The following is a 26,137-nucleotide window of genomic DNA, read 5'->3' as shown; positions in this document are numbered from 1 at the left end:
ATATCGAGTTTTATAAAATTTAGTTTTTCAAATGTTTTACATGTTGAATGTGATGAACATGTAGAATCAGTTACATTGTCGCCTACATTAGCTTTACAATTAGGTTTTTCTAAAAAATCAGATCTTGTAAAAGAATCTCACGGATTCAAACAACCATACATAGATATCGGATATCCACATCAAATTTTTATTTATACAGATATTATACAATATCAATTTTTAGGTGATACAAAAGCACCATTATTACGTATAGCAACAATCTCTGACATTAAATATGGAAAAGTTCAAACAATTACATTTGAAGATATACATTATATGCAACTTGCAAAATTTTGTTTTAACACTATTGAAATACTATTAAAAGATCATGCAGGGCGAAATTTGCCATTTCGTTCTGGGACACTGACCGTAACACTACATTTTAAACGCTCTCCGGCATCTTCTAAATAATAATAATAATAGCAATGAGAGCAAGACATGTTACTTATCATCGTGGGCGCGGAATACCATATTTTTCAGGACCTGTATATCAAAGGGGACATAGTATAGGTAGTTTCTTTAAAGGATTATTTCGTTTTGCTTTACCATTTCTTAAACAAGGTGCAAAAACTGTAGGACGTCAAGCATTACAAACCGGTATGCAAGTTGCGGGTGATGTATTAGAAAATCGACCACTTAAAGATTCGGTTCGAGCACGTGTAAAAGAAGCTGGTAATAGTTTAAAGACAAAAGCAATTAATAAAGTTGGGCAGTTGCTATTTGGTAACGGCAAGAGACGGTCACGCAAGAGGAAAGCTCCTGCAATTGTAAAGTTTGGACCACCAACAAAACGTAAACATATACAGAACATCTTTTCATAATGGCGTTCCTAAATTCAAATAGTTTTGAATGTTGTACCAATGAATTTGATTTCTTTTCTATACCAATGACACAAACAGCTATTGAAGCAACTACAAATGCTGAATATCGTCCTATTTCAACATTAACCTCAGAAGGACCTATTGAATTTGTTATTCTGGGAGAAACAGGTGAATTTATTCATCCTGCATATCTATATCTTTATTTACGTTGTAAAATTACTAAAGCTGATGGTACAACTTTAGCTAATGATGATGTTGTCGCACCCGTAAATAATTTCTTACATTCTTTATTTAGTCAAATTGATATTTCGTTAAATGATAAATTAATTAGTTCTTCATCAGGATCTTATCCTTATCGTGCATACATTGAAACATTATTAAATTATTCTCATGATGCTTCTCAAACACATTTAGCACGGGCCATGTGGCATAAGGATACTGCAAAAAATTTTAATAAATTAGATAATACAAATGCTGGTTTTTAAAAACGTGCTAATATGCTGAAAAATAGTAAATCTTTTGAAATGTATGGACGTCTTCATACTGATATTGTAAGTTTAGATTGTATGCTTCCTAACAAAGTAAGTTTGCGTGTAAAACTACATCGTAGTAAAGATAATTTTTGCTTAATGTCTGCTGAAAATACAAGTTATAAAGTTGCACTTGAGGAAATTATTCTTTATGTACGACGTATTGATGTAGCTGCAGATTTAGCTATGCAATTAAATACACGAATGGGTTCGGAAACAGCCAATTTACCTCTGACGAGAGTGGAAACAAGATCTTATACTATACCTGCACAGGTAAAGTCTTACAGCATTGATAATCTTTTCCTGGGTAATGTTCCTAAAGGCCTGATTATTGGTTTCATCTCTAAAATAGCCTTCAATGGGAAATCTCATCTTAATCCCTTTGAATTTCGAGACTTTAACGTTAACAAACTCCAATTACAAGTCGGTTCAAAATCATTTCCTCTCAACCCCCTCACTCCTGATTTTAATAATAATTTATACCTTCTAAGTTACTATACTTTCATTTCAGGTACTGGTATATATTATCAAAGTTATTCACATACTGTTACTCTTGATGAGTATCCAAACGGATATGCTCTGTATGCATTTATTCTATCTCCATCAGGAACTTTAGGTGATAACACGTGGGATGTAGTACGCGATTCCCCTGTAAACTTAAAGTATCATTTTCAGAAACTTTAACTGAACCTGTTACATGCATTGTGTACGCACAATTCGATTCTTTAGCACAAGTAGACAAAGACAGAAATATTTATACTGATAACACCTTCTAATTTTTTAGTTGAGTACAATGTGGGTTGTTGTTCACTTGTCGGCGTATCATGATAACGAAGATGACTTTATTATAAAAGAGCTAGCCATTGTAAATCCTGACGTTTCCTTTTTTCAAAGTTGGGTTTTTAAACCCCCATTTCCTTTAAATAGATTAGCTGAGCCAATCGTAAGTACAAACAAATATCTAGGTGAGAATGTGTATAGCATTACCTGGCACGAAGGGGATGTAGAATATTCATATCTTAAGGAAATACTTCAAACATATTCAAATACTACAACCATATACACATACGGAATAAATAGAAAATGTTTTCTTCAAGAAATTCTTCAAAGGGAAGTTACAAATTTAGAAGAAATAAACTGTCCAAAGTATACTGCATTAAGTTTTCACGTTCATCGGTGTGCACATAATAAGCATCGTTTCGGACAATATAGATGTACTGTTCATGAAGCATTACTGTATAGTGAATATGTAAAAGTGTATGATTATGTGTTACATGTGAATAACAGTGATAATTACATACCTAGTACAATTAATAATAATAATAATCTTCATCATGTATAGTGACGAATTATTAAAAGTGTTACTAAGTGATAAAGTGACTGGTGCAAGTGTTACCGGAATTTACCCTATTGACAAACTTCCTGTAAAGGTAAAACCTCCTGCAACACTTGTGATTAATCTTGATACATCTGATTCTGCTGGTTCCCACTGGGTTGCAGTGTACATCAGTAAGAAAAAACATGGGTACTACTTTGATAGTCTTGCTATGGACATTTCCAAGGAAATAAAAAAACTTTTTGTCGAAAAATACTAAAATGTACTTTACAAATATTCAACAATATCAACATGATAATTCTGTGTTATGCGGCTATTTTGTCTTATATTTTCTGCATCATATTATTCGCACTCAATCATTTGAAAAGTGTTTAAAATCATTTAACAAGAAAAATTTGAAAAAGAATGATGATATTGTTTATAAACATGTAAACAAATTTTTAAAAAGAAAACACAAATAATTTTATAATTTATTTATTGTTTTAATTTACATTTTTAATTTACAATAAATTTTTTAAACTCACACCCATGCATTTTATTTACAATTCCTCATTACAATCTTGATAATGCATTAGTTAATGCTGTTGATCTTTCATGTTTCCACCAATAATTCAACTGTTGTGCATTACGATATGCACATCCTGATTTCTTTACAATACTTGTGTGAAAAGAACGATATTCATTAAATGTATTTCCACATAATTGATTTAATGAAGGACAATGTTTTGTTTCTAAATCAATGACATTATCTATTGCAAATATTCTTTTAATCCAAAGAGATTTCTCTAAACCTTTACAATAAAAGGTTGAATTCTTTGCGCATAATTGATATACAAGGTTTCGTATGCATGATACAGTATATCCAGTTTTCCTATTCCATTTCAATCCATGCAAATTTAATGTTAACCAGTCAATTTGTTTTTGACATCCTAGTGATAATAAATTATATTCTACTGGTGATTTTACCAAGCAATGGAAATTTACTGTATAATCGCATGCAGTTAAACAAAACTCATGAATAATAAATTCGTTATCAGACATTTTAAAACCTTGAATATCGATAATATATTGATTTACACATGGTGAAATTTCATTTGTATGAAAAATAAAAAAACGGAATTATCTGTCCAACAAATTCTGTATTTTGTAAAAATCACAAGTTTTATGCATAAAGCATAGAAATGAGATTTCACTATGTTCTTGTTCAAACACTTCAAAGAGTTCACTAAGAGTTTTGTCAAGAGATAAATACTTCACTGCAAATGATCCAGTATTATGAAAATGTCTACATTCATGAGGAAGATGTAACTTGCATTCCACGCATTCCATTGAATTATTGTTGTTGTAAGTATACTTTTATAGTTTTTAATACACAATTCACATTATTGTTTTCACCAGTACATAACACACATGAAACACTAGCACTATTCGAATACATTTTTTCAATCTGAAATATTCGCTTTCCGTTTGTCTTTTCTTATGATCTCTAGTAATTCCGGTAAATAGTTTGTATCACTTAATAATTCCACATAGGCATCATAAAATTTTTCTCTTGTTAATAGTCCGATAATATGCGTGTTTGCGTACAAATAAAATACATCATCTTCAACACTAGGCTTGCTGTAATACTCCGAGCGAGGATTTCCAATAATTCTGGACGCATAGTCATACAATCATGATCAAAATCATGATTAGATCCTGTCGTACATCCCTCACATATTAGTGTTTCATTAAAATTCCATTTTTCAATAGCCTTCTTTATACATTCGCGATTCACTTTCTCACTATTACAACAACAATCTAAAGCCCAAAATCGTGATGTTCTTGATAATACAACTGGAGATGATGGTGGTGTTGGTGAAACTGTTAGCGCTGGTGAATCTATTGCATCAAAATCAAATTCTTCATCTGACGATGATTCGTATATTTCTGTTTCAGCATCAGATATTGCTTCAATATTGCTATTGCAAAGATCCTTCTTCTCATACGACTCCATGATGTATCTTTATATATTTTGTCTCTTATAACGTGTATTTAAAGTATTTTCATAACCGGAAGGTAATCACGTGTTCAGCATTCCCAACATTAAAGTTATTTCTATTAGTTTGCCCCCAATTTGTGATGTTTATCTCCCACGTCCGCAATCTTTCTTTTGTTCACCTACCGTGGCACCAAAGTTATTTCTATTAGTCTGGCGGTATTCTGTGATGTTTACCAAACGTGTCAACGGTTTTCCTTTGTATTTGAATTCAAGTTTTAGCAACACCCTGCAAGCACACATCATCACTCCTACCCAACCGGTTTTCCAAAAGCGCGCGAAAAGTTCAGTTCATGTCTTAAGTTCACCAGCAAAAGACGTACGAAAACCACGCTCTGTATATGTACCAACATAGTGTATCGTACCGTACACGAACTTTTACAACGTTCACCGAGTATGCTCACACAGTGTTCAAGTAATAACTACGAGAAGATAAAAAAATACGATGCGTCAAATTAAAAAGTCCCGCATGAATAAATATTTCCCTCCCATCATACAGCGTTCATCTCCGGTGCTAAGGGTCCCGGGTTCGATCCCAGTACGTATCACATAAACCTTTACACACTGTAAGTGTTCTCAGCTTCTTATTTTAAAATATTTTCGAAATTATTTGTAGGTTCACACTGCAAGTGTTCTCAGCTTGCTTAGCAAGCGATCAAATAAGTTGGTACGACTAATTTATTAGGAGAATATCTTTTATTCTCTCACATATTGTTCGAGTAATTTATTACGAAAGGTTAAATAAATAATGAGTTTGCACAGCAAACAAAATTTATTAAGAGAATATCTTTTATTCTCTCACATATTGTTGGAGTAATATATTTAATATCATTATTATTATTAATTTAATCACTACTACAAATTATTAATTTAATCACTACTACGGAAGTAAGTGATACAGAATGACGTATCATCGTATCAACAGATTTAATTCAAATTTCCATTATTATTTTTAAGAATATCCAGTATACAGACTCGAAAAAGAGGATACGACATTTCCAAGAACTATAAAAAGAAACATAGGAACTTTTCAAACACACGTAAGCATGTCATCAAACCCTAATAACATACACGCCCCCTCTGACAACGCAAACATTAAAGGAGGACATGACTTTCTAAATTAATTATAAAAACATAACGGTACTGGAAGAAAACTTTGTCTGCCACTATTGCAGTGCCATTCACGGAATACTATGTGTGCCCCACGGAACATTGTTCCAGAAAGACACGGTGGTAGAGACTGTTTGGAGGACTCCTAATCTGGCCTTAGTTAGTGTCAAGAGTTATGTTCAATTTCTGCTAGATCTATAAGACATGAACTCTGTAACCACATATAGGATTCGCCTCAAATGCACAAATGGAATTTCTTAGGATTTCTTCCAATCAAAATTTGGAAAGGATGTTGGAACACAGTGGACTGTGAACTTCTTTTTCTTATTTTGTTTTTAAATCAGTAATGTGTCGTTATTATTGCGAATAGATGCTATAGAAAAATTGAATGTTTTTTTAATTTTCCTATAAATATATTTAGTCGAGCAGTGTATCGTGTGCTTCGCTGAAAATATATATTTCATGCATAAATATTGAAATGTATCCACAATGTTTTGTAAGTATTGAGAAAAGTTTTGTGTGTTTTTGAGAAGTGGTGCACCTCATAGATATAGATGTGTGTGTGTGTGTGTGTGTATAGATATGTCTACATGAGTGTTTATTGGTGTTTTTCATCATTCTTAAAGTTAAAAATTTAATTCCTACGCTTGGATTCTGAATGATTTCATCTCTGTTTTGGTAAGTACGATAATGGTCTGTCCTATATAGTACAAAATGTAAGAATATAATTTGATAATAATTTTGAAGCGTAGTTTTAATACCGATAGTATGTATATAATCGGGAAATGTATATTTGTGGTAAATTTGATCGGAAACAAATTATAAATACGAAAATTAGAACGAGTGAAACAAAATGTTGCTAAATGGAAAAGAAAGTTTTATTTTAGTTTTATTTTTCTTCTTTACTGCTCTTTTGACATTAAATTTTCCACATACATGTATTTACAGATTAGAGACATGCTAATATTATCAGAAATACCGGGCGAATTCGTTATAAAATTTTATTCCTACAACAACATATTTATAGACATGCGACAATAATTTTGGACATTAGTGTACACCCATGTATATTTTTTCTTTCAGAAGGGATATTGTGAGGGTTACCTCTTACGTTTCAGAAAAAAATGAAACCTTCTCTAGTTGGGAATAGGAAGGGTGTATGCATTGGTGCCTTTTACCTGGTTCGCACCTGTTCGCTAGAAACGGTTGTTAAAATACTTTGAGTTCACAGAGCCGTTTGTTACACCCAGAGATAAACAAACACACACAAGACCTAGGCCATAGTAATAGAAGGAAGACAAACAAATTATATCAAAGGTTGATAACAATGTCAAGTATATTGTAATCTTAATTGTTTTAATAGTCATTGTGTGATACGATCAAGCAAGAGCTCACATTTGAAGTTATACAATGAATATATTTCTAACACATTATGATTTTTTTTAAATCACAAAATAACTACCTTTGTACACTAACAAGTTACTAAGAATGCACTTATATAGAATGAACCACGTTTATTTGACAAATTGTCATTAATGCTTACAATTTTGATTCGTAATGTTTTCCGTTTCTGTCTTATGTTTTAAGTTTACGTTTATACACATTGATTACACTTATACATAACAAAATTAACTAAAAATTTCTATCTTTAAGAGAACCTGGTTTGATGCTCTTACTAAAATAGTACATAATATATTGTAATGTTCACATGTTAAATTAAAAACCTTAAAGTGTATTTCACGTAGTCTTATGCTGATTATAATACATTTCTCATCTCCCGTTGCAGTGTCTCTGAAACACGAAGCATAATCCATGCACTCAAGGTCAGGAAAAGAAATTATTTAGAAAAACATAACATTACATTTCATTCATACTCTAGGCGGCTCCTAAAAGAACCTTACCGTCTTCATTCTGTACAAATTGCGCTTGTCCACTATACATATATATATATATATATAATCGAATGTAGGTTAGCGGAAAACCGTAGGGCGTATAAGCATCTCAGTTGCGGCAACTAACCTGTAAATAATAACTATGAAGATGATAAACCATGTACATTGCTAAGATTTTGAGGCATTCTGTGAGGTGACGTTATTGTCTAAGATAGTGAAGTATTGACTATATTCCATCGTGAATTTCTTTTGCTTTACCTGAAATGAATGTTGTGTATTAACAGTATTGTAAGTATTGTGAAGGTACGAAAATTACATATGAGGTATTCATTTAATATACCTTCAGTAGCTGTCATCGAGGTTTGATGTCTATGACCGATAGGTATAATACCAACTTCCCCTTTGCGGGCCACAGTGGCTCAGTGGTACAGCATTCACCTCTCGTACATGTCTGGGTCCTTGTTTCCATCCAGTTCGCACCAAGTGAACTGTGATGTACAAACACCCTTTGCGTGGGTTTTCTCGGGATTCTCCCACTTTCTTTATTAAACAATTTCATTCATTTCCCATCATCAACGTCTCATTTAGCCTAGAACGCATAACCATGTGACGTAAAACTTTCATGTTTCCAACTTCCCGTAACACGACAATGGTTTTAATTCATTTGTTATTGACATTAATCATTTATTTGTTTTAAATTTGTTCATTTGGCCAATCTCTACTATTACCGGTGGTGCGCCCTTTAAGATGTGGAAGCATATCTCCTCTTTGTCGAGCTCTTTTGTGGCTAAGCGTTTATCGTAATCATCTTTGATGCCGGAGACCCTGGTTCGATTCCTAGCGGGAGTTCATGTGGTTCGGATTCCACGTTAATCAATATATTCACGTATCATACAGCCTTACTGCTGAATGGGACGTTAAACTGAAAATTAACTCAACATCTCCTGTTTGTTAAAATAGAAATTAAACACACATAGATGGAGGCAGATGCTCTACTTAAAGTAAGAATTATGACCCTAAATATTTTGATTTGGAAGTGAAACACGTAAAATATTCTTTGCTATAGTTTTACCATTCTAGTGATTTTAGAATTAAAATTTAAAAATAGATTTAAAAATAGATGTCTGGAACATTTAGCTTTTGCTTATGATAAATCAGCAAGTGGCAAGTTGCACCTGTGGTAAATTAACAATATTCGTGTAACACCTTAGGGAGTGTACGTCTTTCGCTGAATGGTTTATGAAAACGTTTCTCAAATTATTGTCCGCGGAACACTATTCGTTGTCGAAGGGGCCGCGGTGGCTCAGTGGTAGAGCGTTCACCTGTGGTGTTTGGGGTCCCGAGTTCGATCCCAGCCACGGCCAAGTAAACTTTGTGGTGGACAAACATCGTGTGTGTGGGTTTCTCGGGGTTCTCCCGTTTTCTCCCACTTTCTTCATTCCACCATTTCATTCATTTCTCATAATCACCGTCTCCTTTAGCCTAACCGGCTTAATCGTGGGACGTAAAACTCAAAGATTTCATTTTATTTCATTTTATTCGTTGTCGATGTATGCACACACTATAGTTGGTAACCTTAGATATGTATTGAATGTATAAATACTACATTACGAATTTTGAATGTATAGATTGTACATACATTATATACATGTATTATTATAAAATATTCATAATGAACTTAAATTATTTATTTTTAATTTTTGTAGTGTTAATAACACTTATAACTTATAATATATATATATATATATATATATATATATATATATATATATATATATATATATATATATATATATACCTTATGCTAATAAAGCAATTCGTTGTACATAATTAAATTATATCCAGAGCAATTTTTAACAAAAGAATCAAAATATATATATCTTCCTGTACGTAACATCACTCGGAAACTCAGGTTGAGGGTAAGGCATACGATGAAGAACAATGAAATTATATCATTCAACTCTTTTGTGCGTACATTCAGTAATAACGGAAATAGAGAGACCAAATACGGATAGGAATTAATTACTATTGCTATCATGCTATCTGGTGATCTTCGTACTTCGATACAATACGGGTGAATAGTAGGTACCATGATTTCGTTGGGCTGGCACCAAATTATAGGTCAGTATGGGCGTGATGAGATTGAAATCGAGACTGATCGCACCACGGTTTGCTGGTCAAAACCAGCTGTTTAAAAAAAATGGTTGAAACCAAAACACGAAAAATGTTCGTAAAAGTGTAAATGTCCGTACAATCTTGATGAACACACATTTATGGGTTATCACGTTTCACTCCCGTATATTATTCGTATTATATTCAGACCTAAATTCCCCATTCATTACTCAAAAAGATTATACTACAAAAGCAACTTTTGTATTTTTTTTATAAGTTTATAAATGCTTCTTTTGTGATGTTTTTATAGTTTGTTATTATTGTTATGCAATTTCAATCAAAGAAAAATTCTAAATATTGTTTCGTTTTAATAATGTTTACTTTTGATAAAATACATCAAAATGCTGTAGTTTTTTTGGGGGGGAGGAGGGTTCATACAAATCCCACGAGAGGCATTTATTGAAATCAGAAGTATCTTTGGTATTTATTTAGGTATAAATGGGTCAGAGCCAAACTTGACTCATATAATTCGTATCTTTATTCACTTTTCTTACTGATATGCAAATTAAGCCTATTTCTTCTTCTTCTCGTTGTATTTCTAACTTGGACTAATAAAAGTCGTAATGAACTAACTTGGACTGAATTAGTTCTTCTGTACTCTGCAGCATTTTGAAATTGTGCATATGTAATTCTGTATAATGGTTTCACTTGTGCAACTGGTTATCTTTTTGTCCTTCTGAAATGACTCTTGACAGTTACATTAACAAGTACCTAAAGATCAGGACAACGTATTTTTACCAGGAGTCCTTCATGAGTGAGTCGGCAGACATATCGCATTTGTGGTCAATTAGTCCCGGTTTCGAGTTCAAATGGAGGACAATTTCTCTCGGATGTAAGCCGAGAAGCGGTTTGATTCCTCTTTAAGCTTATGTGACCTCTTCCAGCATTACCCGGTTGTTGCACAATAACACCAAGATGAAACAAATTTATTTCTCTCCATATGTGATATAAATACATACAGCAAATTTTTTAAACAAAAAACCTTGTTTAAACCCAAAAAATACCAGGTTTTAAACAAAAAACAGGTTTATTGTTTTTATTTTTTTAAACATGGTTTTTGCTAACCCTGCATCGCACCATGCTACTCGTTTCTATGGTCCAGTCACGGCATTCTGTTGCCAGTCTAAAACATTAACCGTTGTGACATATAATGACAAGTAGTAACCTCGTGGGTTATCGGCTTCTGAAGTGCATGTGGTGAAGCGAACATTGTATACTAACTATCCTGCTAAACCCCTTATTCAGTTGGGTGTCCGTCTCGGCTAAGGTTCACTAGTGTTCGGTGCAGTGAGCAAAGTTATGAAAACATTTATACCTTGTTCTCTTACATGTGAGTTTCTTTTTACATTGTTAAAGTACTGTAGATTTTCAAATTATGCAGATTCAATGTTGAAACCGGAAATATACCTATAACGCACGGCAGGAATAGAGTGATAGTGTGAGAGATGCAACCTGTTTATCGGAAGCTGATTTCTCATTATCTCTTACGATTTTAAATATTTAGGAATCAATATTGAAACCGAAAGTTGTACTAGTTCTTCCTTTAATAGAAGACTAAAGCTGAGATGAAATCTATTCTTAAGATTTGGAATCCATACCATAATCGTTTGGATCGTTAGAGAACGTGTCTATATATATACGATATATGAGTAGGCCAACGGCAAAACCCGTTAAATTCACTTAAAAAAAGAAAAAGCAAAAAAAAAAAAAAAAAAAAAAGAAAGAAAGAAAGAAAACGAGATAGTGGTTGCTCTGGAAACCTTTGTTGTAGAGCTATTATTTTCAAATAGTAGAAAAAGCCATTTTAACTAGTTGAAAATTCAGATTGAAATATGTGCCAATTACCAAAACTTGTTAAATCCATCATGGCAACAGATGCAAAACCAGTTTAAATCCTCTTCCATATTCAGTTTCATAAACTGTTAAATCCTAAACCTGCAAATAACCTTATGAGAAAAGCAGAATCAAATCCGGTTAATTCCATATTTCAAACAATTTGAGGCTTCGTACTGTATAGGATTAGTTTGGTCTTCCGAAATCATTCGAAATTTTATTTGGCAGAATTTGAAGTGTGTGCTTTCATTTTTTTTTTATTTTTGGACTGAAAATTAAAAAAAAATGAAAATGAAATATTTAGTTTTACGTCCCACGATTATGCCGGTTAGGCTAAAGGAGACGGTGATTATGAGAAATGAATGAAATGATGGAATGAAGAAAGTGGGAAAAAACGGGAGAACCCCTAAAAAACCCACGAGCACGGTGTTTGTCCACCACAAAGTCCACACGGCGCGAGCTGGGATCGAACCAGGGACCCCAAGCTAGAGACCTGCACGGGCCGAATTTTTCGGCCCGAGCCCAATTCAACCCGAACGTACCTAGGCCCGGCCCAGCCCGGGCCCGATAAATTTTAAAAGTTTTTGGCCCGACCGCTCGATAATTTTTTTAAAAAATTAGCTTGAGCCCCAATCTTTCTCAAAATTTAGTACTAAATTTGACCTAACCTCAGAAACATTTTCTAAACTCTGGTTCACAACGTGACGCTTGCCTCCCGAATGGTATCATTGCCTCCTAGAACTTTACCTGTCATAGAGAGAACAAAAACTCCCTTCCCTGTAACAAAAATCTAACTTAATTGATTTTTTAGCATAAAGTGAAGATGCCAATATTGTTTAGCGACAGGCAAAACATTCCCAGTTCTTCTTGTTATATTTTAAGTTCAGTGAAGGTCAAGGTCAGAGCTCAATTTACCGCATAATGACTGCAATCCTCTATAGTGAAAGTGAAGCCGCTAAGCAACACAAACTGTAAATAGTTATTGCATTCTTTGTAACATTTTTCACGGACACACTTCTTCAACGTTTGGCTTTATTCCAATTATCGTTTAACAAAAGTCAATAATTATTAAAGAATTGCAATTGATCGGCCCCAGCCCAGCCCGACCTGAAGAGAAATCAGTATCGGCCAGCCCAAGCATGGCCCGGCCCAAAGAAATAACAGTGTCGGCCCGCCCAAGCCCGGCCCGGCCCAAAGAAATAACAGAGTCGGCCCGCCCATGCCCGGCCCGCGGGCCGTGCACGGCCCGTGCAGGTCTCTACCCCAAGCACCGGAGGTGAACGCTCTACTACTGAGTCACCACGCACCCTGGACTGAAAATGGGGACACTATATATTTTAACCTAACTGTTCGTGAAACTTTCCTGTGCTTATTTGCTTTTCTTTAATAATTACTAGACAAATGCACGAAAACTCGAAAGAAAACGATACTCTAGGCAGCGATGATCATAATTTTATTATCAGACAACACCAAAATTGTCTAGAAAACGTACAAGACACATGAAAAACTGGAAACGAAATGTAGCCTAAAAGACAAGGTGAGTGGACTATCCTATGCTTAAAAGTCATTTGTTTTATATTTCAGGGTAACTCTTTACTTTGAACAGAACATTGTTGGATTAAGTTCTTCTCTAAACAGTCTCTTCAGCTTCAGCAGAACCTCTTTCTTAAAATGTCTCGTGTCAATTATCATTCAAAATTATAACATGCTTCTAGTACAAGATGTTAAAAAAACTTTGCCACTTATTTACCATTTCTGATTCCCTTTCTGCCACTGTTTTGCTCAAACTCAACATTTGCACATTTTGTTTTGCTATATTTCAAATTCATATATTGGGATAATTGGCAAATTAATATTCACCCTATGTTAGTCCATAAAAGGTTACAAACTCTTCCAAAATATATTCATTCAGTTTAGAAATGTATACGGATAGGTAGGCCTATAATTAACTCCGCTTGTAGTTACGAAGGGTTTGACGATTGAAAGAAGCTCAAAGCTCACGTTTTACAAAGAGGTTTTTGAGGAATAGAAAACCGAGAAAATGGTGATGCACCAGAGGACGACGACGATATGGATTTCCATTTAGTAGATGATGGAGAGGAGGTTACATAACTCAATTTTTTGCATATTTGGATCCATTGTTTTCCATTTAGAACAAAATTAATGTAGCATTTGTGTATAAATATTCATTTGTGCCAATCTTGTGCAATGTATAGTTGATAATACATCCCCCTCCCTCCCCCAATATTTTAGTAGGCATAATACTGATTTCCGACTCTGACTCCCTTTCTTTTTGATAGGTTTTGTATCTTGAGCCTAAAAAAATGGCCGCTCGTCCAGATGCAAAAGCTGTTATTTCCATTTACATACGCAAAAGCTGTTAAACACAAACTATTTTCTTCAATAAGGCAATTCACAGACTATTGTGATTATACAGCTTTCGATAGACCAACACTCACATTATTCTTAATTCTTTAATGTTCTCTAGTTTGTAATGTTATTTTACAATTATGACGTGTTTAAACAGTTTTTCTCGATTTGTCACAAATTTTAAAATGTGAATTTAACGGGTTTTGCTATTCGCTTACTCATATATATTCGTATATATCCATGGTCCTAGTAAATACATAAAGGAGTTTTGGTAATCCTAACTCCTCGAAAATAGTTAATATAATATTAATCTATATACTTTGCATTTCTTAATTCTTTATATACTAGGGAATTTTCTCTTATATAATTTCCCTTTAGTTGAATTTCCACGGTTTTTTCTTATTGTCCGCCATTTTAGGCGTAACATGGATTAGACAAAACGAGGATCCTTTTTTTCGCCTATAATGGCGGACACAAATCTTATCATTTATCTGTCATAAAATTGTCAGATAATTGGAAAGGCGAAACGAGGATTAGGACAAACATTCGACACGTGTCGACACGTTCATGTAGGCCTAGGGTTGATTGAGGTAACAATACTAACAATTCCTAACTAAATGTCTTTATGGCTGCCAGAAAAGAGAGGGGGACCAATAATTTATTTATTATTCGATCTAATTTCGGTACTTCCTTGACAAGATAAAATGATTGTGTGGTTAAAAATATTGTTATGATTGCCGGCTACAAGTCATGAACTTTAAAGGTTCTTCAGAGGCATAAAATTAATCTCAGAAGAATGAAATATAAACTTTTTCTAATGCATAATATTGATCCTTACTGTAGCGGACTAGCCAGAAAAAGTGATAATTTTTAACTTAATCTTGCTTTAATTAACAATTTAGTAAAATAAACGACCCTTTCTACCAGCACCTACTACAGTAGATAAAAGGGTGAACCTGAAAAAAGTGTACGAAGAAGTTAAATTTTCAGTTCATTTCTTAGAGAATACATCAGAAAATAACATCTTTAAAAAATTCCATGCATATATTGCAGCTATTTATTAAATATAACGTGCATTTGATAAATCCATAAGGTGATTTGCAAAAAATCATAATTCTTGCAATTATTAACCTATTCTGCAATATATATAGGAACCTATATACAAATGAAAGTGACTATGTTTGTGAGTTAAAGACTGATCTCGATCACATTTTCAGCATGAATTAGTTTCGGCCTGGGATGGTTTTCATCATTTAACTTCGAAGACGCGACTTGGGGCTATTTAAAAATTATCATAAATAATCAATATTAGTGTCGAATCCATAGTTTTCGGGATCGCCGAGATGAACAGTGACAATTCCATCGTCGTTTAAATCCCAATTCACCCCCGCAAGTTGGGGCAGAGGGAGGAGGAGATATACAAAGAATATGACGAATATTAATGACCAATCCATAGTTTTCGGGGTCGCTCAGATGCACAATGATACTTGCAATGCCCTTTAAGTTCCAATTCATACGCCATTACTACTCCTGAAGGCAGATGATGACAGGTAAAATTCATTGTAAGTTACCGATATTAGTTTCTAATTAATCGTTTTTCGGGTCCATAAGTTGATTGGTGATAATTTTGGTGCCCTTTTATGTCAAAACTGAAACTATTTTCCCCATGCGAAGAACGGGTATTCTGCTAGTTATTAACTAAATCAAACTTAGCATGCGCTAAAATCATGATTCTTCAGAATCTTTGAATATGGCAGCTGTTTTAAAGAAATATATATTTTTTCTGGCGGCGAAAGATTTAATGGAAATTAACGGAAATATCTACAGTCAGGGATGTTCGCACGAGGGGAACATGACCTCAATAGTGTCATTACAATTTTGGGGTGGGGGATTGTTTTAATTTTAAAAAATTAAAATTGCCTTTTTTCACGCAAAGACAAAAAGAAACGTAAAATCTAGTTACCAAGTCAATTACTACATTATTGTACCCAAAAAGCGAAAATGGTTAGCCTATAGCAAATCTAGAGATGCGACTTTCTGCGTGCATTGCATGCTATGCCTAACCAAGATATCAAACTGTATGATCTTCAACGGGATACAAAGGGTGGATTTCTTTTTTCTAAAATGCTTCTAGAGATAGAGAGGTCACCGAAATATAAAAATGGTATTTCGAATATCAAATTGCAAGAATACAATTGTTAGCAGGAAATCGAATTGATTCAAGTGTTTTGGTGCAAAGTAATGAACTTATAAATCATCATCGAGAAGTAATGAAGGTTATTCTTGACTGCTGCAAATACTTAAACGAGGAAACGCTGCTAGCTTTTCGTAAGATAGACTGTATGACGGAAAATTAATAAACAGATTTCGACTCTTTGCAAACCATAACTCAGACGCTGTAGTGTATTATGAAAAGGTACATGAGACTAGATGAAAATATAGGAAGATGGGATACAACCTTTTAAGCTACCGAAACATTTTTGACCTCATAGATGTTATGAGCAAGCTCGTTGTCTCGAACCATGCGAAATGGCGTGGGGTAGTTTCATGTGACAATCGCTGGACAGTGGCGTGAGTGAGACATGAGGGCAACCACCCCCATCCCCACTCTGGATTTAAGATTTTGGGCTCAGTAAGGAAGTTTTAGAAGTCTCTTGATAAGCAAAGTCCAACAAAACAAGCTTGAGGTCCTTAAACCGAATAAATACGGAGAACACACAGATAATTAAAACTGTAAAGTTGCTTAAGCCCAATTACCAAATGTTAAGCAGGCCCTTTTTAATCCTTGGACAAAAAAGTATACAAGAGAGCAATATAGGCCTATAGCTCCTTACGGCCAATGGAAATGGATTATAGTGATCAAAATCCGTATTTATTCGGTGTAAGGACTTCCAATTTTTTATGTTGAACTTTGTTCAGCCAAAGGGTTCTATGTCCCCAAAACCTGAAATTCGGGGTAAAGGGCGGATGACCTCTAAACGAACACCCCTCTGTAGCGGCAATTATATAAAATTCTAGATTGCATCTTGTCATGTAGTTTTTCTTTCTTTCATCTCTGATTCGTAGTTATGAAAATTTGACGTCAACCCTCATGTTCGACTTGAGTTTTAGCATACATACGTTCGATTAAAGTTCTACGTCATGAAAAAAAGGAAAGTTTCCTTTTTTTTAAAAAAAATGTTATTCTCAAGCGCTTCATAGATTGACATACATTGCAATTTATAGTTGATTATAATATTTTGACAACCATAACAACAACAGAGATGATTATAGTAAGAAGAGAGAAAAATATAACTGTAAATTATGCTCCTTGGATTAATAATCCTGAAACATACTTTGCATATGCGTGTCAGTGTTTCGTAAACTGTCATACCGTGTTTGTCACCGAGTATATCTGTTGGCTTGAAAGCTTCGGGGACATGAGTGAAAGTTAGTAACTCTTTCCGTCACTGATATAAACATATTATCATGGTGCCGAAAAAAATGATTACGTAACAAACTACCAATATTATATTGTAAGTTAGCCATGCCTTATTGTTAAATATTATTGTTTACTAATTCAGTTATGTATTAATATTTAAATTTAAACATGATAACAGAGGCAGTAGCAGCTCAGTGGTAGAGCGTTCACCTCTGCTGCATGTTACCCTTGGTTAGATATCCGCCTAAGCCAAGTGAACTATGTGGTGGAAATATAATGTTAAGGTGCGTTTTCTGTGAATTGTCCCGCTTCCTCCCAATTGTTTTATTCCTCCATGTCCTACATTTCTCATACCCGTCTCCTTTAACGTAGTCAGCGTAATCGTGGGACACAGTAACCGGGTTTTACTTCAAGAAAAAGATGAAAAAAAGAATGAAAAATCAAAGAAAGGCCAAATAATACAGGTCCATTATGGTCAAAAGTTGGAAACCTCCTTCTTTTTATTCCGCGCCTTTTTTTTACCAACTTCAACAGCACAGCCCTTAATAGTTGACACGTGCCAGTTGACTGGGTTGCATGCAACATGCGGTCACTCAAACGGGAGACACGCCTCTTTGCTTATACAGTTTCAGAAACCCACAGGCTCGGTTCCTGTCTTCCACGAAACCAGAAAACAAAACTAAATAACACCAACAGACAACTGTCCCGCTGTGAAAACCCATACGTCATTTCTCGTATGTCGTTGCCATCTATCTTTCCAAATTGTCAGATGGTCAGTGACTATTTTTCTTTTTTTTGTCAGTTTTTTATTATAATTTTTAGAACACATTTTTCATTGAATTTTGCGTAAGTCAGGTATAGTAAACATATTTACCGCTCCACTGAACAATGATTGATTACTATAGCAATGGAATAATCAGCGCTATATTAATAGTAACTATTGACCATAGTGTTGCCACGAGACGGGACAGCGCCCTCTTAGACGAGACACGAGACGAGACAGACTACTTGTCCCGTCTCGAAAACGAGACGAGACACGAGAAGAGACGGGACGTCTCGTGAAATGTCTCGTCTAGTCACGTGTCTCGGAAATGAAAACGCTGGCGGGAATGGCCAAGATTGAAATTGCCAGTGGTCATATAGATTGCAAAAGGAAAATCCCCTTTGTGAGAAAAAATGTTGAAAAGCCTTCATAGAAAAGTGTCCTCTGTCTATTGAATGAAACAATCGTGATACATGAGCTTCCAGGAATATCATCCTTAATGTGTTGGCCCCAATTCCCCTTGCTGTAAACTGAGGAATTCTCATTTTTTTATTTCTGGCTGGAATGATGACAAACAAAATCAAAGACAGGGAAGATTTTTACAAGGTCAAGAAACCGAACTACCACCACCATCTATTCAAATTGAAAACGGAGTAAGGTCTACACTTGTCTTTATTCTCTGGTGGCGGTATTCTTTTTGCTATATGAACCGAAAAAAGCAATTGAAGTATGTCATCTTGCAACTAAAATTTTGTCTTCTCTCTCTCTCTCTCTCACACACACACACATACACATACACATAAAAACACACTTTTACCATTTTACCAATCGCTCGCTTATTATACAGCAGTCATGTTGTAAAATTCACTTCTTCGCTTGGAAGGCTGGCGGAGGACAAAGAAAGCAAAGATATTATCGACGAACCCTTCAAATTGTTTGCTTTCAGCAAATTTATGATACTAATAATAACACTTTAGGCAAAGAAGTTTTACAGGGGGACCTTCGCTTTGATACGCGGAAATGTTTGATCTGACCAGAGTGCGAAATTGCCCTCTGCTTCCATGTTGAAGGGAATACTTCCCTTTCCTAGTGAATAATATTCATTAGGACCTGAATTATCTTCAGAAATTGCTTCTTACAGGCATATAAAACCTCTCGAACTTAATAAGTTTAAAGAACATTTGGTATAATATTCATGGAACTCCGTTGAAAACAGAATATATGATGAGAATGGTCAAAATTCGAACATTGAAGAACATAATTAACAGAAAAGAAATAGGATACCCAAACCATATTTTTAAACCTGCTATAAAATGTGTATCCTATATTTTTACTAATTCCTAACTGCCATGAAAGTATTCTGGGGAGGATATTCTCTCTATTTTTTTCAGACTGAAATCCTTTTACCCCGTACGATTCCCCCCCTGACAAATATACGAAAAAAACGAATGTTAAAATCCATACACATGACCCTTCCGGAACTCAACCCGGGGCCTTCAAGCCGATGGTCTATCGCCGCAGACCGCTCGGCTTGGTATGAAGATGTACGTTGTATGATTGCGAATAGATCCCGACAATATAGGAAACTTTAATCCAAAATGGCCACTCAAAAATCAACTTTTTTTAGCCATTAGCTAATCTGGTTGTACTGTCATGAGTGTTACACAAACGGGGCAACCACCACATAGTAGCACACACCCCGCGGTTATGGGAACAGATTTGAAACATGGAGGTGGAGACTGGTCCCAAGCATTCTTTCGTCCGATGTGTCGTTCAGCTCCCATTACTATGGCACTTTAAGTAGAGCTTAGTGTGCAGTAACATATTCAATAAAATACTTTTCATTACTCAATAAAATTATTTGGTTCCGAGCTCCTTTTTTTAAAAAAAATAATTGCAACAAATCTAAATATGCTAAAATGGAAAGTAGTTTTTGGATTGTTATGGGTTAACTCTGTGAAACCTAAAGGCTGGAATATATGAAATCAAAGTGTACACACATATCTATCTCTCTATTTATCTATATATCTTTCCATCTCTCTCTCTCTCTCTCTCTCTCTCTCTGTCTCTATATATATCTCTATATATAGTGTCTGTATATATATATATTGTGGCAGGATCGTATTTCGTTACCGTTTTCAAGTCAATAATTATGTATAATTTTAATTTTATTTTTAATCAATGTTTATGTAGCAAGAATCGGGTTTTAGAAAATATTAAGGTTAAGGTGATTAAGTGTTACGAATGATATAGAATGCAAGCTGCGGAATATTATTATTCAATAGTCAGCACAATAATGTAAATAGAATGTCAAGAATATGTTTCGTTGAGAGTCTGGCAATGCAGGAAGGTAATGCAGACAATGTGTTAATTCGTGCATATGCCAAATACTGTGCATTGTAAAAAGAAAAGATTGTAAGCTTTTGTGAACATCACACATTCACGGATATGAGGAAATTGCTTAGAATCGAGAAATCAGAGTGTGTCGAGAGTTGCAGTTTTTGAGTCTTGACACATGGAAAGAATTTGTTTTTCCATGGAAAGGGAGTCGCACGTGCCATCCAGCAGACGACAGGAGTTGGACCAGGTTGAACAAAACGGGAGACGAGAGATCTTCAGGGCAGTTCGAGAGAGTCAGTTTGTGGACAGTTCAGGAGGATCAGTTCTAGACAGTCAGTTCTACACAGTCTTCGAGAGTCTTGGAACAGCTTTTAGAAGCAACGCGAATTAGTCCTTAATAGTCAACATGATCAAGTCTTTGAGAGTTTAATCAAAGACAGTAGGACAGTCAAATGACAGTCAACGGACAGTCATCGTAGAATACGTTATTTTATCCACGGAGAACTTCGAGACAACATTAGCATTTGGGAGTATTCCATAACTCAATGCTCGTCACCATCAACAACTAATTGAGAGTTTTCAACTTGGAGGAACACCATCCATCACCTAGGTCATCATTGGAGCATCATCAGAACCATCAGGTATGTGTTACTCTCATTCAGGGCTCAAAGGCTCAATACTCGATCAAAGCGATACTCGTCTAGCAAATATTCCGATTATCCGTATCTAACACATCACAAACACTTGCAGTCATATATTTTATCTATGAGAAATATAATTATTATTAATCGAATGAAGTTACTGTTTTCTTACTTGTATTAATCCCCAGTTGGTATATGAATAATTACGTAAACCTCTTGCACATGAATATAAGATCATTCCCACTCATTCTAGATGGTGAGTGGAAGGCGCTCAGTCTCACTCATATTGCATCCCCAATTAGGCACTGAGTGGCTGGGTTGTCATGGTGGAGATGCTGTGTTTCGATCGTAGTAAATTAAAAGTAAATCAAGTAAATCATGGTGGAGATACTTAGGGATCGAATCCCGGAGCAGATACTCTATGCGATTAATTAAGTCCCTCCCAAACCACCCATTTTTGAATTATGTTATATTACGTTATATTAGTAAATAAATCCCACCCTGTCTACGATGAAGTGTAATATTAAGCATATTTAACGTATTTTCTCGAATTAGCGATTTTAGTTTAAGGAGTTTAGTTATAAGGTGTTAGTTTTAAGTACATTATTATGAAACGTGATTATAAGTTTTAAGCAATAAGAAGATAATCACCTAGGTCATCATTGGAGCATCATCAGAACCATCAGGTATGTGTTACTCTCATTCAGGGCTCAAAGGCTCAATACTCGATCAAAGCGATACTCGTCTGGCAAATATTCCGATTATCCGTATCTAACACATCACAAACACTTGCAGTCATATATTTTATCCGACCCTCCCGACCAATTAATTATAGAAGCTCGAAATATACGTATTATATGAATAATAATTAAAGTGATTAGTAATTAAATGAGTGACGATACAATTCGTAGGAGAGCACAAAGAGACGGAAGAGGAGTACAAGTCGGAAGCTTATTTAATATTGCCACCTCCAGTAGGAAAAAGCAAGTAAAGGTTACAGAGCAAGAAAGTGTTAAACCTAGTTTAAAATTAGGACCTGTAGAAAATTTTCCGTCAAGTCCTGTAGCAAAGTTGTATTCAGAAGACTTTCAATCTATTTTTCCGTTCGAGAGTAGTGTTATAGGTGATAAACAGTGAAGTAGTCCGAAAGAAAACAAGATGGCGACAGGTGTAATGTTTTATTCAGACGTGAATAAACTCCCGAAGTTTGATTTAAAGGTTGACAACGATATAGTTGGATTTTTCGATGAGTTTGACGACGCGTGTCAAATGGCAGAGTGAGCGAGGACAAAAGGAAGGAACTGTTGCCAAGCGTGTTTAAAGGAAATGGTAGGCAGTGGATCAAAGTATTTTTGAAGAGGCGAAATACTAGTGATATTGGTTACAAAGAATTACAGAAGAGTATTATAGAGGAATTCACAAGAACGAATGTGACGTTAGATATAGAGGAAAGGACGAGAGGTTACATCTCGAGGATGAACCCATTATAAATTACGTATACGACATGTTAGTATTATGCGAAAGGTTAGACGCTAGCATGGACGATAAAAAGAAGATAGGAATCATAGTAGGTGGCCTTCAGCCATATTTCATGGAGAAAGTTGGAACTATATCATATTCTACGATAGACAAATTCGTGGAAGATCTCCAGAAAATCGAAAAGAATAAGTGTAAAGTGGATAAACGTGTCAAAAGAGAGAATGGAAAAGTTACAGTCAAAGATCTTCTTAAGAAAATGCGAGAACAAGTAGAAGATGAGGATAGTGACGTTGAAGTAGATAAATTGCTATTGAAGAAAGAGATTAGGAATAGGGAAGATGTTAAAATTAAGCAGGAACCACCGAGCATCACTCAATTGGGTGAATTAGAGAAAAAGATAGAAAAGCTGCAGATAACGTTAGCAACAAAATTTCAAGACCAGAATAATAGAGAGGATAGAAGCGATAGAGAATCGAAGCAACAGAAGAATGGAAATAACTTTAGAGGGAACAAGAATTTTCGTAATAGATAACGAAATTTTTATAGAAACAACGGAAATAGAAATTGGAATCGTGATAATAGTAGCTATAATAGAAATAGAGGTACTAATGAATATAATAACAGAAGAGGATTTAGAAACAATAATTGGCGTGGTAATCGAGGTGGAAGAAGGACGAATTTTTGGCAACAACGAGGGAATAGTTGTTGTGCTGGTCGTTCTAATGGTCCATCATGGTGCCAGAATCATGGTCAAATGAGCGGTCAAGTACAATACGTACCAGTTGTACCAAACCAAATTAATGGGACAACGTACTATCAGGCTTCGAACGCAAATAATTTAAACTAAGTAATACTGTAAATGACAGAGGCGCATTTACAGGGTGTAAATCGAAGATTAGAGAGATAGTAGCCTCTATACTAACCGAAAATAACATGTTGTACGTTCCGATAGAAGTCGACGGGAGAAATCATAAAGCATTAATCGATACAGGTTCGCAAATATCAATAGTGAATGAAGAGCTAGTTCCACCAAGCGCAAAAGTAATTTCTAAACCAACACGTATTCGTGGAATAACGCAGAATGTGTTAGTAGTGAATAAGATAGCTATTGCAAGATTTAAAATGGCCGGACAGACGTTTCATTTGGAATTTCGCGTAGTAAAGGATTTTCCGTATCAAGTTTTGATCGGGAATGATTTTCTACAAAGCCAAAATTGCCAAATAAATTACGGACTGAATAAATTAACTTTGCAGAGATTTGGAAAACCAAGGTTTAGGAAAAGGAAAGAACAAGAATCTGTTACTGTATCCGATAATGCATCTATTGGCATAAAACATTGTATTAGACCGAGATGGGTACTAGGTCATAAGGTAAGGTTATTACCTAGGACAAAGACAACTGTGGAAGTTAATTTAGTTAACTCTTGGAATAACAGGGAATACTTGTTAGAGCCAGACAGAAGGATAGAAAGCCAATACAATGTATTGATCCCACGCGCACTTTTATCGGCTGAGAATAATAAGATTGAAATTGTAAATCCATCAAATAGGTCAATTTTTTTAAAGCCAAATGTAACATTAGGACAAGCGGAGGAATGTGTAGATGAAGACCAGTTGAAGCAGGAAGGATTGTCGAATGAGGATATAGACGGTATTTTAAGATAAAAAAAATTTTGACAAATCTCGATTGAAATTTGGAACAGAGACGAAACCTGAGATTAAAGAGCGAATTGAGAGCTTATGTTATAATTTTGCGGATGTTTTTGCATGGCAAGATGATGAATTAGGTCAGGTTAAGCATTTCCAGCATCATATCGAGTTGATTGAGGTAACAATTTTAACTATTCCTAACTAAATGTATTTATGACTGCCAGAAAAGAGAGGGGGACCAATAATTTATTTATTATTCCATCTAATTTCGGTACTTCCTTGACAAGATAAAAGGATTGTGTGGTTAAAAATATTGTTATGATTGCCGGCTACAAGTCATGAACTTTAAAGGTTCTTCAGAGGCATAAAATTAATCTCAAAAGAATGAAATATAAACTTTTTCTAATGCATAATATTGATCCTCACTGTAGTGGACTAGCCAGAAAAACTGATAATTTTTAACTTAATCTTGCATTAATTAACAATTTAGTAAAATAAACGACCCTTTCTACCAGCACCTACTACAGTAGATAAAAGGGTAAACCTGAAAAAAGTGTACGAAAATGTTAAATTTTCAGTTCATTTCTTAGAGAATACATCAGAAAATAACATCTTTAAAAAATTCCATGCATATATTGCAGTTATTTATTAAATATAACGTGCATTTTATATCGGTATAATGAACATTTCTTTACAACGCTACTTTATTGCAGAAACCCTCATATAAGATATTTAGTGACAAATTGTATGCAGTTTTTCTTCGTCATCCTCTAGAAAATATGATTGTTAGCCAGTGAGATCGCATGATAAATTTCAAAATGCATAATCGTATGGAATTATGAACTTTGCAAAAAATCATAATTCTTGCAATTATTAACCTATTCTGCAATATATATAGGAACCTATATACAAATGAAAGTGACTATGTTTGTGAGTTAAAGACTGATCTCGATAACATTTTCAGCATGAATTAGTTTCGGCCTGGGATGGTTTTCATCATTTAACTTCGAAGACGCGACTTGGGGCTATTTAAAAATTATCATAAATAATCAATATTAGTGTCGAATCCATAGTTTTCGGGATCGCCGAGATGAACAGTGACAATTCCATCGTCGTTTAAATCCCAATTCACCCCCGCAAGTTGGGGCAGAGGGAGGAGGAGATATACAAAGAATATGACGAATATTAATGTCCAATCCATAGTTTTCGGGGTCGCTGAGATGCACAATGATACTTGCAATGCCCTTTAAATTCCAATTCATACGCCATTACTACTCCTGAAGGCAGATGATGACAGGTAAAATTCATTGTAAGTTACCGATATTAGTTTCTAATTAATCGTTTTTCGGGTCCATAAGTTGATTGGTGATAATTTTGGTGCCCTTTTATGTCAAAACTGAAACTATTCTCCCCATGCGAAGAACGGGTATTCTGCTAGTTATTAACTAAATCAAACTTAGCATGCGCTAAAATCATGATTCTTCAGAATCTTTGAATATGGCAGCTGTTTTAAAGAAATATATATTTTTTCTGGCGGCGAAAGATTTAATGGAAATTAACGGAAATATCTACAGTCAGGGATGTTCGCACGAGGGGAACATGACCTCAATAGTGTCGTTACAATTTTGGGGTGGGGGATTGTTTTAATTTTAAAAAATTAAAATTGCCTCTTTTCACGCAAAGACAAAAAGAAACGTAAAAT

Source organism: Thermobia domestica, chromosome 18 (genome assembly GCF_964235325.1).
Source record: "Thermobia domestica chromosome 18, izTheDome1.hap1.1, whole genome shotgun sequence".
Lineage (NCBI taxonomy): Eukaryota > Metazoa > Arthropoda > Insecta > Zygentoma > Lepismatidae > Thermobia > Thermobia domestica.
Note: the sequence above shows the minus strand (reverse complement) of the source record.